The sequence below is a fragment of the Rana temporaria genome, chromosome 3 (assembly GCF_905171775.1).
Source record: "Rana temporaria chromosome 3, aRanTem1.1, whole genome shotgun sequence".
Classification (NCBI taxonomy): domain Eukaryota; kingdom Metazoa; phylum Chordata; class Amphibia; order Anura; family Ranidae; genus Rana; species Rana temporaria.
This window is the reverse complement of record NC_053491.1, coordinates 218,979,520-218,996,584: the sequence shown is the minus strand read 5'-3', so window position 1 is coordinate 218,996,584 and position 17,065 is coordinate 218,979,520. Positions and strand designations below refer to the sequence as shown.

The following is a 17,065-nucleotide window of genomic DNA, read 5'->3' as shown; positions in this document are numbered from 1 at the left end:
ATCCTCCATTTTATCCTTGGTCTTCCTACCTTATTATTTCCAGGGTCTGTGGCCCGGTCAGCATAGTCCGTAGCTGGCAACATCAATCTATTCTCTCTCTTTCTTTTTCTTTCTAGGTCTCTTTGACCCTTTATCTTTCTTTCCTTTTTCCTCCTTTCAGGTACATCTTCATATAGAGTTGAAGATAGAGTAGTCAGTTTAACTTTAATGATTACACCAGAGCGTTTTTGGCCTCCTTATGTACATTTTTTCTCTTTTTTCCTTTTTATTGCCATAAAGTACCACTGGAGAGTATTACTCATTTACTATGCTTCCTTTTGTAATCTCCAGCCCTCACTGAAAAAGTGATTACGCGATAGCATATTCCTTACTCTGGGATTTGCCCACGACTCCGGAAACTTCAGTTATTCCGGGACCGGGGGTTCCTTTTTACTTTTATTTAGTATATCTAATGTGTTTGACGTATTAACTGATTCTTAGGCACAGTGTGAACCCATTGAGGGTGCCAGGAATACAGTCATTCTCAGGAGCTATTTTCTTTTTATTTCATATATATTAACTTATTTCCTTATTTATTTATTTGTCGTTTCCCGTTTCCCCTTTTTTCTTCCCTTTGAGCATTGCAAGCTCGAGGGTGGGGGAAAGAGGAAAAAAGGAAAGGAGAAGATATGGGGTGGGGGAAAAGTCACTTTGCTCTACACATAGTGATGCCTTTGCTCTAAAATGTTTTGTAAATTTTACCTCTGTATTGTATGTATAACAATCGGCCCCAGGCTATTCTGGCGGCTCTTGCAATGTACTGCACTGCTTTCCAATAAATATCTTAAACTTGAAAAAAAAAAAAAAAAAAAAAAAAAAAGAATGATTTTTCCTTCATGTTCTGTCCCAGTGTCAGCAGTCACAAGTACAAGCAGAAAGGGTGGAGCTCCCTCTACTGGAACACAGATAAAACTAAAAACCTGGCCGAGGGGTCTAACCCTTTTCCATCTTAAAACAAACAAAACAGGTTTGGATGGAGTCCTAAGTATGGCTTCTGAAGAGACGTAAGGTGATGATTTCTCTGCATTTGAACAGCAATATAGGCACTGGTAGACGCAAGAATTTACGTTTTTTTTGCAGCTCCAGTTTAAGGTCCAGCAGGGGGCGGTGTGACTCATGCTTCAGCAGATTGCATTGTTTACTTTTTCTTAACTTTATTTGAAATATCTTTTATTGACACTTCATTCAAGTCTCTGCAAAGTGTGCTGTGCTGCAGTGCAGTGTCATTCACTGTGCTGATAACTTTTGCAGCATTTTTCTCCAACAAATTGCACATGACATCAGCATTGTGGTATGAATGGGGCACATAGTAAACAATTGTATTCTATGTGCCCAGCTAATGACTGGCATTTATGCAGTGTGCAAAATAGCGGCATGTAGCATCGACGAGACCCCCCCCCCCCCTTTTTAAGCAAAGTGCAAAAGACTGTCTTGAAAGAAAATGGTAGCACACTGCCTCTGTCATATGGGAATGCTAATCTCTAAAATTGTGATGAATGGCAGCTGTGTGATAAATACTTCTCTGGAATCCAGGGAGGAGTGTGTCCACAGTCCCGTAGGCATTAGAAAGTTAATTAGACAAATATTAGTGTAACATCATCTAGTGTGTGCTATGAGAATTAGAGTAGGCAAATTATAGTCTGGCCCAGGGAAAACCCTGAGTCATTGAATCTAGGTCAGAGTTATTAGAGGCCAAGGCTGGATGACTCATCCTGGCATCTCTCTGGTGCCCTCCCCCCCTTTCTAGAATGTTCTGGAAGATAGTGGGAGGAGGCTAGGAGGGGGTTGCCTTGAATATTTAGGGGCCCTTAGCCAATCCTCAGGTTGGGGGCCTGGCGGAGAACTGAGGAGCCCTTAAATAGACAAGAGCCATGAAAGCAGGAGTGTCAGGTGGAAAATTGGGAAGTAGTGCTGGGGGGAGTCTGTTGGCGGCCAGAGCTGGATGACTCATCCTGGCATCTCTCTGGTGCCCTCCCCCTTTCTAGAATGTTGGAAAATGTTCTGGAAGATAGTGGGAGGAGGCTAGGAGGGGTTGCCTTGAATATTTAGGGGCCCTTAGCCAATCCTCAGGTTTGGGGCCTGGTGGGGAACTAAGGAGCCCTTAAGGAGACATGAGCCATGCCAGCAGGTGGAAGATGGGGAAGTAGTGCTGGGGGATGTCTGTCGGTGGCCCTTGAGAGACCCCTGCTGGGGAAGAGTTTTACCTCAGGCGGGAGGCTGGCCTGGAAGGATTCCACCACAGGAGGCAGCTGGATGGACTCTAACCAGAGAGGCAGCTGAGACAAGGATGAACAGTGAGTGGATCAGCATGGTGCAGGGACAGACAAGGGGAGAGATTGCCAGCTGTAACAGATCTCTCTTGAAGACAGCGGTGTGCCAAGACTTCATCTAACCTTGCCCTGAGGAGTCTCCGTGCGTGTCAGTCGGAAGGACTGGGAAGAGAAAGCAGCCAGGTGGGCTAGCATTTCTGCAAGCAGTAGACCTGAGATCAATGTATGTGGGAGAAGCAGAAGGTCCCTGATTTGGACCAATGTCCCTCTGTTCCTCATTCCTCCTCATTTGTCCCTCATTTTGGTCTTATCTATATAGATGTATATAAAATGCACTTTTTATCTATCAAAAAGTGTTTCCCAGTGCTAAACCTTCCATCTGATTTATAAATTGCTGCATTTGTAAATTCTAAGAGCCAATTTAAAGGAATAGTAGTGGTAAAAAAAGCACTTGTGAGTTTAACCAATCTTGTTTTTTTTGTACAATTATCCTTTAAGGGGGCGAGGCAAGGGGTCTGTATACTTTTGCTGATAGGTGTCCCTCATTCCCATCTCAAAAAGTTGGGAGTTATGATGCTGTGTGACTGGCTGTACAGCAATGGGGAACCCAGACATCAGCAACTCCTATGGGGGTAGTGCTACATGAGTAATCAGTGTAAATATTTGGCAGCACACCACAGATCATTAAAGCGGGGGTTCACCTTACAATTCACCGCGGCTTCCGGGTAGGGAATCCCGCGGGAGTGGGCGTTCCTATTGACATGCTAAACGAGGGCACATATAGCGCGTCACGACTTCCCGAAAGAAGCTCGGGTCGGCTCTATTCGGCGCCGGTGCGCAGGCGCCGAATAGAGCCGAGCCGACCCGAGCTTCCTTCGGGAAGTCGTGACGCGCTGTGTGCGCCGTCGTTTAGCATGTCAATCAATTGGCATGTCAATAGGAATGCCCACTCCCGCGGGATTCCCTACCCGGAAGCCGCAGTGAATTCTAAGGATAAACGCTATCTACGGCGAAAAAAAAGTGTCATTTTATTTGCAGAACTGGGCTGGATGTAGTGTTAGAAATTTTTTATAGGGTGAACCCCCGCTTTAAGTAAGTCCAAACGATCCTATTGAAGCACGATCACGTCACAAGCCAAAAGAGCGCAACGTTTCGTAGCCGTGCTGGGCCCCTTCTTCAGCCATAAAGAGGTCCGGGAAAGTTGCGCTCTTTTGGCTGGTGATGTGATCGCGCTTCAATAAAAAAGATTGTTTGGACTTACTTGAAGATGCATAGTGCTGGCAAATAGTTACACTACATCATGTTCTGGTTTCCAGCTAGCGCTTGCTGCAGCACACATTTGCTTAGAGCTTAGTCCAGGATTGTGTGTGATGGGAACATGGATCAGTAATCAGGACTCTCAGGATAAACTAAGGTCCCACAAAGCCATATTATCGCCAGTCACGGCATATCTTATGTGAAGTGTAGGTTTGGCCTAGAAGCCTGAGTGAAGTGTTGACGTGTCACTCATTTCACTTTTCGTATCTCCGTCACAAGAATCCCACACTGTGTAAACACAACATCTGACAGCTATCTACACGTGACGTCAGCATCCTCTGGGCTGCGCCGACTCTCATTCGTTAGACGTGGAACAGCCGTCACCTGGATACAGAAGCCCCGCCCTCACGCCTGTGTCTCCGGCGCGTAAGAAGCTATCTCGTGATCTCACGTCCCTGTCAGCGTGGAGCCACGCCCACCCCCGACCGTGCGCCTGCGCAGCTCCGAACTATACAGATTGGAACCCGGGGGCAGCGGTATGACCCGGAGTACTAACGGTACCATGGAGCCAGGACAGGAAGGTACAGCAGACAGGTAATGGCGGTGTACCGGGGAATAACCCTCTACATAGAGCACTGTAGTCCCTCATACTGTGTGTGTTATTGCTGGTGTCACCTGGTTCCGTTATGAGTAATGGGCCAGCCGCCTGTACAGAGGTGACTGATGAGCACACTTGTGTTGTCTTATCATATGAGGCCTGTATGTCTGCTAGTGGTGTCCATAGAGCCTGTGATGCTGGGGCTCGTGTAGTCATAGAGGTGACTACCAGTGTTGGGGGGCAGGCTCCATCCATACAGGTGAGTGTGTACTAGGAGAGTGGAATCAGTATTCCTTACCTGCTGGGGGAGATCAGATGGAAGCCTCTATATCAGAGGTCTTAAACTGGCGGCCCTCCAACAGCTAGAGGGCCACCAGTTTGAGACCTGTGCTCTATATCTACTGTCACAGTGACTTTTTGGTGAAGATTTCAGCCATCATAACCATCACAACTTTATGCTGCTGCGGGACAGACACCTCTATGGGGGTTTCCTCTCCTCAATAGCTGTAGTGACTGGGCTCTTTATTAAGGCTGGGGAATTATTGAGAGAGAGAGAATTTGGGGGGGGAGAGATGCTTTGCGAGGGAACGAGAGAGAAAACAGAGATTTTAGAGAAGATGTAAAAGAGAAATGGGAGAAAAGTAATGCCGCGTACACACAACCGTTTTTCATGATGTAAAAAATGCAATTTTTTAAATTGGTCATTAAAAACGATTGTGTGTAGGCTCCAGAGCATTTTTCACGTTGTGAAAAATGGTCGTCTGTAGGCTTTAATGATGGGGAAAAAACGTGCATGCTCAGAAGCAAGTTATGAGACGGGAGCACTCGTTCTTGTAAAACTAGCGTTTGTAATGGAGATAGCACATTCGTCACAGACTGAAAAGCACGAAGATTGAAAAGCGCGAATTGTCTCTCACCAAACTTTTAATAACACAAAATCAGCAAAAGCAGCCCCAAGGGTGGCGCCATCTGAATGGAACTTCCCCTTTATAGTGCCGTCACACGTGTTGTACGTCACCGCGCCTTTGCTCGAGCATTTGTTTTCATGATCGTGTGTAGACAAGGCAGGCTTGACAAGAATCACGTGGAGAAAAACGTTGTTTTTTCCCATGACATTAAAAATGATCGTGTGTACGCGGCATAAGAGATTGCGAGATGGAGATCCTGTGTCGCAGTGAAAGAAAGAGAAAGACGAAACGAGGTGAGAGAAATGAAGTATGTTCGGTACCAAAAGAGGTGTGTGTCGCCCTTTTAGGACCAGGGAATAAATCTGACCTCCAGCTTTTAGTGAAGGTTACATTGGTTTGTAGCAAAACTAAACAATGTCCTTTACTAAAAGTTGCAGTGCTGTATAAATTGTGTTTTTATTCTTGGCTACATACAGTATACCTCGCTTGTACCTGCCGTGGGATTGGAACTTCAAGTTAGGCCGAGTGGCATTCAGCCTTTCATTATTCTCTGAATGTAAAGCTTTCTCTGATTGGCTGGGTTGGAGATCAGTTCGTCATCTGCCCGCCTCTAATGAGCGATATAAAACAACATATGTCTCAAATGGACACGTCGTGGTTGAATTATTACGCCGGAGCTCGCACTGTGCAATAATGCAGTATAATGTAAACATAGTCTAACTTGGTAAAGTCAGTGTTTACTAAAATAATGTGCTCAGGACTGGATGATTGAACACAACGTCACCTCATTCTCTTCACTCAAACACTCCCTTTGCAAAGTGAATTGTTTCTTCCGTGTTTGTGAACTTGACATCTTGCACACAACACCAGGATGTGTTTATAAAAACATGGAGGGTTTATACAAGATCGTGTGACTTGTTCCATCTTTATTACATTGACCTATGAATAATTGCAAACACAAGGGGAATACACTTGGTTGGATCATACTCTTTTTAAACGCCATTTCACACCAGAACGTGGCGCAGGAAACCCACCTTGCTTGCACGTTTTCTGCACCGCAGTTGCAATCTGCAGGGGGTGTCTGTATTAGGTTGATGACATCCAAATGCAGGCTGCAGTGCATTTTTCCACTCTGGATCACATGGTACCATACAATGTGGTTGCAGCAAGTTTCCAAAAGTAGTGCAGTGCGATTTCAGCCCATACAAAATGAATGGACGGAAATCGCACCGCACAGCAATGCATGTATCGCACAGGAATGCACAGCACATTTATGTATGATTCCCGGTGTGAATCGGTCCTAAAAGGTTTCAGAAATAAAATATCTGCTCTGTCTTGTAGGTCACAAAGGCTCTATAAATACCTGTGCCTTGCAGTGGTACGCAGTGAGACACGTGCTTTACTACGTGCTTTACTACTATAAAATTATATATAATTGATATATATATATATATATATATATATATAATACTTTTCCGGTGAGGTCATTTTGCTGAAACAAGTACACCGACAAAAACGCCATACTTTTCCTTGACTTTCTGATATGCATACTTGTTACAGATCCGTGATTTAGTTTTACAGCCTACAGATCTCTCTTGATGGACGTCCTTTCATCTTGATGAAGTCTTGTGGTCCAAACCCATCTTCTGGATGCCTTGGTCAACCCATTGTGGCTGCCTTCTAGCACAGGGTCAGCCATAACCCCCCCCCCCCTTTCACAGCACAGCCAGGTGTGCAGGCCAACACCGAAGGTTTCTTTGAAATCGATTACTTTAACTTATTTTTCACTGATGAGTTACTTCACAGCATCTTAGACCAAACAAATGTTTTTGCACGTCAGTACATACAAACCAACCCCAACTCACCCCCTTTTGTATGGAGACCCCTAACAATTCAGGAGCTTAGATTGTTTTTAGGCCTTACGCTAAACATGGAGCTTACAAAAAAAAAATGAATTACATTCATACTGGTCTAAAAAGCCCATCCACCATATGCCAATTTATTCCGCTACGATGCCCAGGTCCTGCTATGACGTGATCATGCGGTTTTTGCATTTCAGCGACAACTCAGTCCACCCCCCCCCTGAAATCATATGGACTTTGATAGATTGTATAAAATGTGCCCCCTAATAGATTTTATTAAGAAGTTTGCCAAACTTTACATCCCGGAACAGAACATCTCTGTGGACGAATTCCTGGCCCATTTCACAGGCCGGCCTGGAATCAAACAGTATATTCCCAGTAAGAGAGCGAGGTACGGCTTGGAGCTAAACAAGCTCTGCGAAAGCTCCTCCGGCTAAGGGGGGAATCGGCAAGCCTGAGGAACGGAGACGTTTTGGCCGTCAAATGGAGGGATAAGAAAGACGTTTACGTCATGTCCACCATCCATGACGCCTCAGTGGAACTTCACAGGAGACGCCTTGCTCTATCAACGAATACAATAAGTTCATGGGGGGTGGATTTAAATGATCAAATGCTGCAGCCCTATCTCTCAACACGCAAGTCCCTCTTTTGGTACAAAAAAGTTGCAATATTCTTTGTCCATATGGACCTTTATAATGCATATGTCACTTACCAAAAAAACAACAGAAATGCCTATCCCTTTTATCAGATTTATTCGGTGAAAAAGACTATTGCGAGTGTTGGAACGTGAAAAAGAATTTGTGTATAAAATATATATGCAGCTGCTGAATCTAAGGGTGCACCAATCCGTGAAATAAAGTGAATAAAAAATTGTGATCAGCGCTTACATAAAACAAAATAAAACCAAATCGTATATAATAATCACATATAACAGTGCAAACCTGTCATGGAATGAATGCTGTGTTTAAATGGTTGGCTGCAGCAGCTGGTCACCCTAGGGTGATAAACCAATTAACTGTCAGACCAAATACACCAGGCAGTGATCTCTAACCAAAAGAAAACACAGTGAATAAATAATAGGAAAAAGAAGGGAATAATCAGTATAAATAAGTGGCTTCAAAGTCACTGAGCTAGTGTGGTAACACTCATAAGTGAAGATGGGAGATGAGTCTTCTACATCTGGTGTATGCATCCAACAGCAATCTCACAATGCCCTTACCTTCAATGAGTAGTAAAATAGCATGAAGGGCAGATGCTGTCTTCTCCTGTGGATTTGCCGTCACCAGTCCCCTGTTCCTCCAGAGCTCCACTGTATCCTAATCAGACGGAAGGTCCTCGAGTGCGGTGTCCTCCGGTCCGTCCGTATGTGTGACAGAGGTAGAGCCCGGTGTGGAGGGAGATGTATAAAAAATGGTGAAGCACGTCCAGGTGAAGGGTAAAACTTTTTATTCTCAATGGTACCGCTACAGTGCGGTTTTAAATTCGCCGCCCAGCACAGAGCTCGGCTTCAGACTAGCCTGCTACAGTCTGCTGGCCTCCGGTTGGTTGCCTGTGTCACGTGGTTCCTTCTCCTACGTCGTTGCGTCACCGTCTCGTGACTTCATCAGGGATCCTGATCCAGATCCCTGATGAAGTCACGAGACGGTGACGCAACGACGTAGGAGAAGGAACCACGTGACACAGGCAACCAACCGGAGGCCAGCAGACTGTAGCAGGCTAGTCTGAAGCCGAGCTCTGTGCTGGGCGGCGAATTTAAAACCGCACTGTAGCGGTACCATTGAGAATAAAAAGTTTTACCCTTCACCTGGACGTGCTTCACCATTTTTTTATACATCTCCCTCCACACCGGGCTCTACCTCTGTCACACATACGGACGGACCGGAGGACACCGCACTCGAGGACCTTCCGTCTGATTAGGATACAGTGGAGCTCTGGAGGAACAGGGGACTGGTGACGGCAAATCCACAGGAGAAGACAGCATCTGCCCTTCATGCTATTTTACTACTCATTGAAGGTAAGGGCATTGTGAGATTGCTGTTGGATGCATACACCAGATGTAGAAGACTCATCTCCCATCTTCACTTATGAGTGTTACCACACTAGCTCAGTGACTTTGAAGCCACTTATTTATACTGATTATTCCCTTCTTTTTCCTATTATTTATTCACTGTGTTTTCTTTTGGTTAGAGATCACTGCCTGGTGTATTTGGTCTGACAGTTAATTGGTTTATCACCCTAGGGTGACCAGCTGCTGCAGCCAACCATTTAAACACAGCATTCATTCCATGACAGGTTTGCACTGTTATATGTGATTATTATATACGATTTGGTTTTATTTTGTTTTATGTAAGCGCTGATCACAATTTTTTATTCACTTTATCAGATTTATTGAAAAAATTGTCACTGCCCTGATCTATCAGCAAGTCTCTCCCCCCAGAAAGCATTCGCTCCGATTGTGTCGGCAGACTGCATGAGCGCCATTTTTCTGAAAATATTCCACCATCAGCAACCGGAAGAAGACGCCCAAAAAAAATGTCGGGTGTGCAGGAAAAGTGGAATTGGGAAAGACACCAGTTTGTATTGTCCTGACCAACCTGGCCTATGTAACGGACAACGCTTCAGGCGATATCACACTCTCGAAGACTAATCGCCCAAATTTCTAATAGACTGCTATTTCCCCAGTTTCAATTTCTGTGCTGATTATTTCCCTGCTGCCTCAACCAACCAACCTAATGCCTCAACTCAACTGACCCTGGACTGTTTATCGACTATGCCTCTGCCTGCCGTCTGCATTGTTTATGCGCCATGTTTCTGCCTTTCACGTAAACTGACCCTGGACTGCTTCTCGACTATGCCTCTGCCTACCGTCTATTTCTGCCTTTTACCTGCACTGACCTCGGCTTGTTGACCATGTTTTTGCCTGCCCCTTGGACTGATCTTTCACCCTGCTACACAGGGGTCTCACATATGTGAGGGGCTCCAGAATAGTGTTCGGAGTTCAGAAAACCAGTTTTTGGTTTTCTGTGTTCCCAGAACAGGGTCTGGTTGCCCGGAGGCTTCAAAGCGATTTGGTTGGGAGAAGCCTCTACCCCTGTCCCCATTCTTCCCTGACCGAGGCCTAAACTTGATGGTCCTGCCTGCTGGCTTCTTTTTTTTTTTTTTTTTTATCCTCCAGTCCAGACTGGATAAACCTTTGGACCATTGGTTACTCTTGGGGGCCAGTCCTTGGCTCTGGCACAGTTATTCAATAGGCCGCTTACTTCTCATTCATGAGTAAACCAGCGTACGTATTGCTCACATAGTTCAGCTGGTTCATCCGGCTGTGAATTCCTGAAATTTTAACCTGATTTTGTTGGATCTTTTACTTTTGATCCTTTCAGAGGTTTTCTCTGCCTACACCTACCCACAGAGATGCCCTCTTCTTTTCCAACACCTGTGTGTTTGTTGTCCTATCTTGTTTAGTTCTCTTTCCTGTTCCATTTTTAGAGACAAGTTGTGCTGAGGCCTCTACTTTTTTTTCTGCTTAAAGTTGTTTATTACTCACCTCTGCATGGATTTTTCTCCTGGCAGGAAAAACCTGCCTAAAAAATGAACGTAAATCCGTGTATTGCACATAACTGAGGTGTGTCAAGCATTTGAGCATTTATGGATTCCATTGACCAGACTATTTTGGCCATTGGAATGAATAAACAAACACTCAAGCACTAAACACATCTAGCATTTAGGTGTGTGTTTGTTTTTTTTTTTTTTTTTTTTTTTTTTTTTTTTTTGTTTTTTTTTTTTTGTTTTTTTATTCTCTTCCCCCAGCTTGTAAACACTAATGTGTGCATGGACACATAGGCTAACATGGATGTGCTTTTACAGACTGGGAAAAGTCAGAAATGTAAAAAAAAAGCATTTTTGAGCTCTGTGTGCATGAGCCCTTTATAAGCATGTAATGATGTTGCTTGAAAATACTTGAGCCTATAAATATCTGTAGTGTTTCTCTTGTAAATTAGATTGTTATTGCAGAGGGTTGTGAAATCCTAAAAAAAAAAAGTGCTTGCTTGGTAGGATCAGTAACAAAACCCCTACTTTGTGGTTATGCTAAACGGCCACAAACTGACTGGGGGCGAGAGATTTAATGCATAGCTTTAGGCTAGAATATCAACTAAACTTCAATAAGGACAGTCTAAGATTTAAAAAATATGGCACATAAACTTGACACCTATTATTTCTTATGAGCTTTAAATACGTCTGCTATGATTTACACAGTGCTTATACTGTACGTATAAACACTGTGTAAATCATAGCAAACGTTGTATTTATACTGTATCTAGATACTATACTCAAATAACGGGTACATAAAGTTGTTTAGCAAAACATATGCACTAATAACAAGATGCAATAAGGCTTCATTCACATTGACTGCAGCTTTGAAATCATGCGACTTCATCTGAAATCCCACAGTTTCAAAGCCGCATGTCAGTGCGACTTTGACATGGTTGTCTATGCAAGTCGCACCCGAAATAGCCAAAAGTAGTGTAGGAACTACTCTTTCAAATCAGTGTGGCACTGCCAAGTCTGCGTTGCACTGATTTGAACAGTGTGAGTGCCGGCAACTTGTCATGTGATTTTGATCTGTCAAATCGCATGACGGAATGTTCCACTGTGAACAGGAGCTTAAGAGAGATTTCAATCGTTTCTGTGAAAATAGACAGTATTGGGCCTGTCGGAGAAGTGTACGGTGGAGAAGTGGATACTAGAGTTCGACTGATATGGGTTTTTCTCTGGCCAATGACGATTTATTTAGAAATCGGGGCGGCCGACATGATGCCTATTATAGGCCAATAACTTTTTTATTCTCTTCATCTCATAAACTTTCCTACTCCACTCCCCCTGCTTGCTCCATGTCCTCAGTACAGAGTGCAATGGTTGGCACTGGCACTGTGTGTGAAACTGACATGTAACTGAATGCAGAGTGATTCAGTTGTGATGGGGGTGTTATTGGGCTGTTTAAGAAAGGAGGCGGGGTCACGTACACGTAGCAGCCCGCCCAGAATCATTCCATTGGCTGGTGTTTGATAGCCCACCCCCGACATCAGTGCTCTAATTTGACTCTTTCTCACACTCCCACTCACACACACACACAACAGAGTGTGGAGGAGGAGCGGGCGGTCAGTGTTAAAGGGGTGAAAGTCCTGCGTGCGTTCCCATCACCCCGTTTGGTTCCCAGCCTGGCCGTTGATTGGCTAGGTTGGACGGATTGATAGCAGCGCAGCCATTGAAAGGCTCCCTGCAAACCCATTTTGGCGTGTGTGTGTTTTTTTTTTTTTTTGCTTCCGGTGTGCATGGAGCCTTATTATGAATCAACTGTGTTTTACTCTTTTTAAATCATAATGACAACAGAAACTACCCAAATGACCCTGATCAAAAGTTTACATACCCTGGTGATTTTGGCCTGATAACCTGCACACAAGTTGACACAAAGGGGTTTGAATGGCTATTAAAGGTAACCATCCTCATCTGTAATATGTTTGCTTGTAATTTAGTGTGTGTATAAAAGGTCAATGAGTTTCTGGTGTCCTGACAGGCCCTTGCATCTTTCATCCAGTGCTGCACTAACGTTTCTGGATTCTGAGTCATGGGGAAAGCAAAATAATTGTCAAAGGATCTGTGGGAAAAGGTAGTTGAACTGTATAAACCAGGAAAGTTATATAAAAAGATGTCCAAGGAATTGAATGCCAATCGGCAGTGTTCAAACTCTAATCAAGAAGTGTAAAATGAGAGGTTCTGTTGAAACCAAACCATGGTTAGGTAGACCAACTAAAATTTCAGCCACAACTGCCAGGAAAATTGTTTGGGATGCAAAGAAAACCCCACAAATAACTTCAGGTGAAGTACAGGACTCGCTGAAAACGTGGTGTGGCTGTTTCAAGATGCACAATAAGGAAGCACCTGCATGGTCGAGTCACCAGAAGAAAGCCATTACTATGCAAATGCCACAAAGTATCCCGCTTACAATATGCCAAACAGCACAGAAACAAGCCTCAAATCTTCTGGCACAAAGTCATTTGGAGTGATGAAAATTTAGCTTTTTGGCCACAACCATAAATGCTTCATTTGGAGAGGAGTCAACAAGGCCTATGATGAAAGGTACACCATTCCTACTGTGAAACCTGGAGGTGGCTCGCTGATGTTTTGGGGATGTGTGAGCTACAAAGGCACAAGAAATTTGGTCAAGATTGATGGCAAGATGAATGCAGTATGTTATCAAAAAATACTGGAGGAACATTTGCATTCATCAGCCAGGAAGCTGCGCATTGGAAGTACTTGGACATTCCAACATGACAATGATTCAATGCACAAGGCCAAGTCGACCTGTCATTGGCTACAGCAGAATAAAGTGAAGGTTCTGGAGTGGTCATCTCAGTCTCCTGACCTCAATATCATTGAGCCACTCTGGGGAGATCTCATACGTGCAGTTCATGCAAGACAGCCCAAGAATTTACAGGACTTTAAGCTGTCAATGTTAAAGGGGGCAATACATGGTTTTATGAACTGGGGTATGTAAACTTTTTGATCTGGGTAATTTAAATAGTTTCTAAATGGCTTCAGCCAAACACTAACCGTGAGTACGTTTTTGTGTTATTCATATTCTTTGAACAATGGGCAAGAAATCATGAATTCTGCCAGGATATGTAAACTTATGAGCACACCTGTATGTGTAGGTTGTGTACTTTTGTGAGGGCACAGATTTAGGTGTGAGAGGTTGCACTATATTCCAACAATGGAACATTCTTGTGTGCAAGCACAGCATCTTGTAGTTTCCATTGGCAGAGCAGGTGACCTGGTGAGAACAATTGAGAGACTGGAACAGAGCATTGTCACCCAAATACAAAATTCCTCCACGTATCCCTCATAGCAGGATCACACCATATTATTGATTTAATGAAAGCTGCATATTCAAAAATCTTAAACGCGAAAAAGCTTTGTGTGTGTGTGTACATAACTTGCATGTGGACAATTCAGATGATATGTGTGGATTGACTGACGGAATTACGATCCATGTGTGGCCACTTTAGGTGATCAACTTCTGTTCAACCGTCCTGTCGGTATTTTCTCGCTCAATCGGTACTGGAGGCTGCAGCGCTGATTTGTGTATTCTGATAGCAGGGGAACCTCGCCGCTGTTGGAAAAACAATAACACAGGGAGGATTCCCCCATCCACAGAGTGTAAATTGGGCCATCTTTCGTTTTGAGTGTAAAAATTATCAAATCCATTGAGGAGTCTGTTATGTAATGTGCATTAAAAGGTTCCTGGGAGCGGATGTGTGAATAGGCCCCTTTACACTGTTCTAGATCAGGAATCTCCAAACTACAGCCCTCCAGCTGTTGCAGAACTACATGTCCCACGAGGCATTGTAAAACTCTGACATTCAGACATGACTAGGCATGATGGGAGTTGTAGTTCCTGAACAACTAAGCCCTGGTTCACACTGGGTACGATTTGGAACGATTTGAGATGCGATTTGACATGTCAAATCGCATCTCAAATCGGCGGCAATTGTCGGCAATGGCACTGTCCTAATCAGTGCGACGCCGCATCTGCGATTTCAAAAAGTAGTTCCTGTACTACTTTTTGCGATTTCGGGCCGCGATTTACATTAAATTGCGGCCGAAATCGCGGCAAAATCGTGGTAAAATCACGCATTTTACCGCGATTTTGAATTCGCAGCAGTGTGAACCTAGGCTAAAGGTCATAGTTTGGAGACCCCTGTTCTGCATATTGAACATCATGTTAGTAGCTTTGATGATTTTGTTTTTGGAATGTATCTGTATCTGAAATGACCAGCATAGTTGAACCTGACTAACAAGTCATTCAAGAACTGTATGATCACATTACTAGGCAAATGGCTCCAGCTCAGCACTAATGTAATTGCAGCCTTTAGGGTTTTTAGCCACAAGTGTAAAAGCTGGGTCTGAGCCATTCTGTGCCGTCAATTGGAAATGACTGTGCTACGAGTTGGCATACTTGGCAGTTCGTTGAACCAGCTGTGATTGAGTATGAGAAGCTGAGGACTAATATGTAGGTAAGAATAAAAAACGGGTTGTAACCTGCATTGAATAACTGTTGTAAACTGTAGAATGCTTTACAGTATGTGTATATATGAGCTGGGCGAGTTGTAGGATAGTTTTAATGTTAATTTTCCATTTACTTTAATTATTCCGTAACAAGAGCAGATATGTATGTACAGTATCTCACAAAAGTGAGTACACCCCTCACATTTTTGTAAATATATTATTATATCTTTTCATGTGACAACACTAAAGAAATGACACTTTGCTACAATGTAAAGTAGTAGTAGTAGTAAGTGTACGACTTGTATAACAGTGTAAATTTGCTGTTCCCTCAAATAATTTAACACACAGCCATTAATGTCTAAACTGTTGGCAGCAAAAGTGAGTACACCCCTAAGTGAAAATGTCCAAGTGTCAATATTTTGTGTAGCCACCATTATTTTCCAGCACTGCCTTTATCCCTCTTGGGCATGGAGTTCACCAGAGCTTCACAGGTTGCCACTGGAGTCCTCTTCCACTCCTCCATGACGACATCACAGAGCTGGTGGATGTTGGAGACCTTTTGTTTTGAGGATGAACTCCCAGTGACCAGTATGAGACAGTGAGAGCGATAACACCAAATTTACCAAACATGCTCCCCATTCACACCTGAGACCTTGTAATACTAACGAGTCAATATGACATCGGGGAGGGAAAATGGCTAATTGGGCCCAATTTGAAAATTTTCGCTTAGGGGTGTACTCCTAAACTAGTTTTATTGCCAACAGTTTAGACATTAATGACTGTGTGTTGAATTACACTCACTACTTTACATTGTAGCAAAGTGTAATTTCTTCAGTGTTGTCACATTAAAAGATATAATATATTTACAGAAATGTGAGGCGTTACGTAACGCAGGTTAAGTTACAGTATAGCTGTGAAGTGCTGTTCTGTCGTTCCCCCTGCAAATAATAAATTGCTTCCTACTATCCCTGTCTGTTCTGAAACCAATACAGCTGACAGGGACGCTTGGTCTCAAACAGGTAAAATAAAATAATGTGAGGGTTATACTAACTTGTGTGTGTGTGTGTGTGTACATTTCATCAATATTGCTGATTAAGTTGGATTAGAATATAAAGAACTGTTTAACGCTGAAATCACGTCCGATCTGAAAATATAGAGTAATGCAGTTCTGTCATGATTGGGCCTTATTCAGCAGATAATCTGCTGCGTTCAGAGGTGGCTAGAGGTTTTGCTATGATTGCATCGGGGGTATACCATAAAATCAGTGTGCGTGTGTTCAAGATCAAAAGTGGGCTCTAGACTTTGAGGATAATTAAAATGGCGTGTGGTTTAAATTGCACTAAATATTGCACATAGCTTAAAGGGGGTGTGGTTAAATAGTCTGAGATGACTTACATCTGCGGAGTGTACAGCAGTGGGTAGTATGAGAGGAGTGTGGAGTGTATGGCAGTGGGTAGTATGTGCAGAAGGGTGTGGAGTATGTATGATCCCCTAAAAAGTGCAATTTGTCCAGGTGTGTGCTGGTTCCAGAAGCCAGTCCATGCACATGAAAAATGAGTTGTGTGCGGCTGAGTGATGGACAGAGCGGTCATGTGACCCTGTGCAGATTGCAATTTGTGCAGACAGACATCCTCCCCGTCAAACTCGCCGGGTCCCTGGCCTCGTCGCGCAGAAGGACCCGTCCCTGGCCTCGTCGCGCAGAAGGACCCGTCCCTGGCATTGTCGCGCAGACATAAGCACCCTGAGCAGCCTCTGCACTACCAGGGTGAAAACACAAGACACGTGGGTGGGGCTGCCCCTGCTAGTCAACCCAGCAGCTCATTGGTCTCGGGACCAACTGGGGGGCAGCTTGAAAGGAGGGGGGGCAGTGTTCCAGGACAGAGGAGAACCTCTCCAGCATCAGGTCGTGCAGTCCCAGTTAGGCTCTCATAAGCTGGTGGTGCGAGATCACCAGATGACAGTGGTCAGGAGGCAGAGGGTTTCAGGCAGGTGTCCAGCTCTTCTGCCGCTCTTTTTCCCAGCCCGATTGTCTCACCCTGTGCCCGTTGCTTCCAGGCGGCAGGGTTA

The 17,065-nt window shown here is 44.1% G+C and overlaps 1 protein-coding gene and 1 non-coding gene across 4 annotated transcripts in view; both read left to right on the top strand.

Moving 5' to 3' along the window:
* The first annotated feature begins 4,016 nt into the window (after window positions 1–4,016).
* Window positions 4,017–17,065, top strand: part of SLC41A2 (solute carrier family 41 member 2) — a 124,502-nt gene continuing 111,453 nt past the window's right edge. Inside the window, exon 1 of one of the 3 annotated variants that reach the window (XM_040344264.1) lies at window positions 4,017–4,160. The gene's annotated coding sequence lies outside the window, so the exon portion shown is untranslated. Of the gene's footprint in view, window positions 4,161–14,846; window positions 15,007–17,065 lie in introns of those variants that run through there. The other 2 variants (XM_040344266.1, XM_040344265.1) reach the window with 2 other exon arrangements.
* Window positions 15,887–16,017, top strand: LOC120934141. The gene has a single exon (XR_005748291.1). It is a non-coding gene; the product is annotated as a small nucleolar RNA SNORA63 (small nucleolar RNA).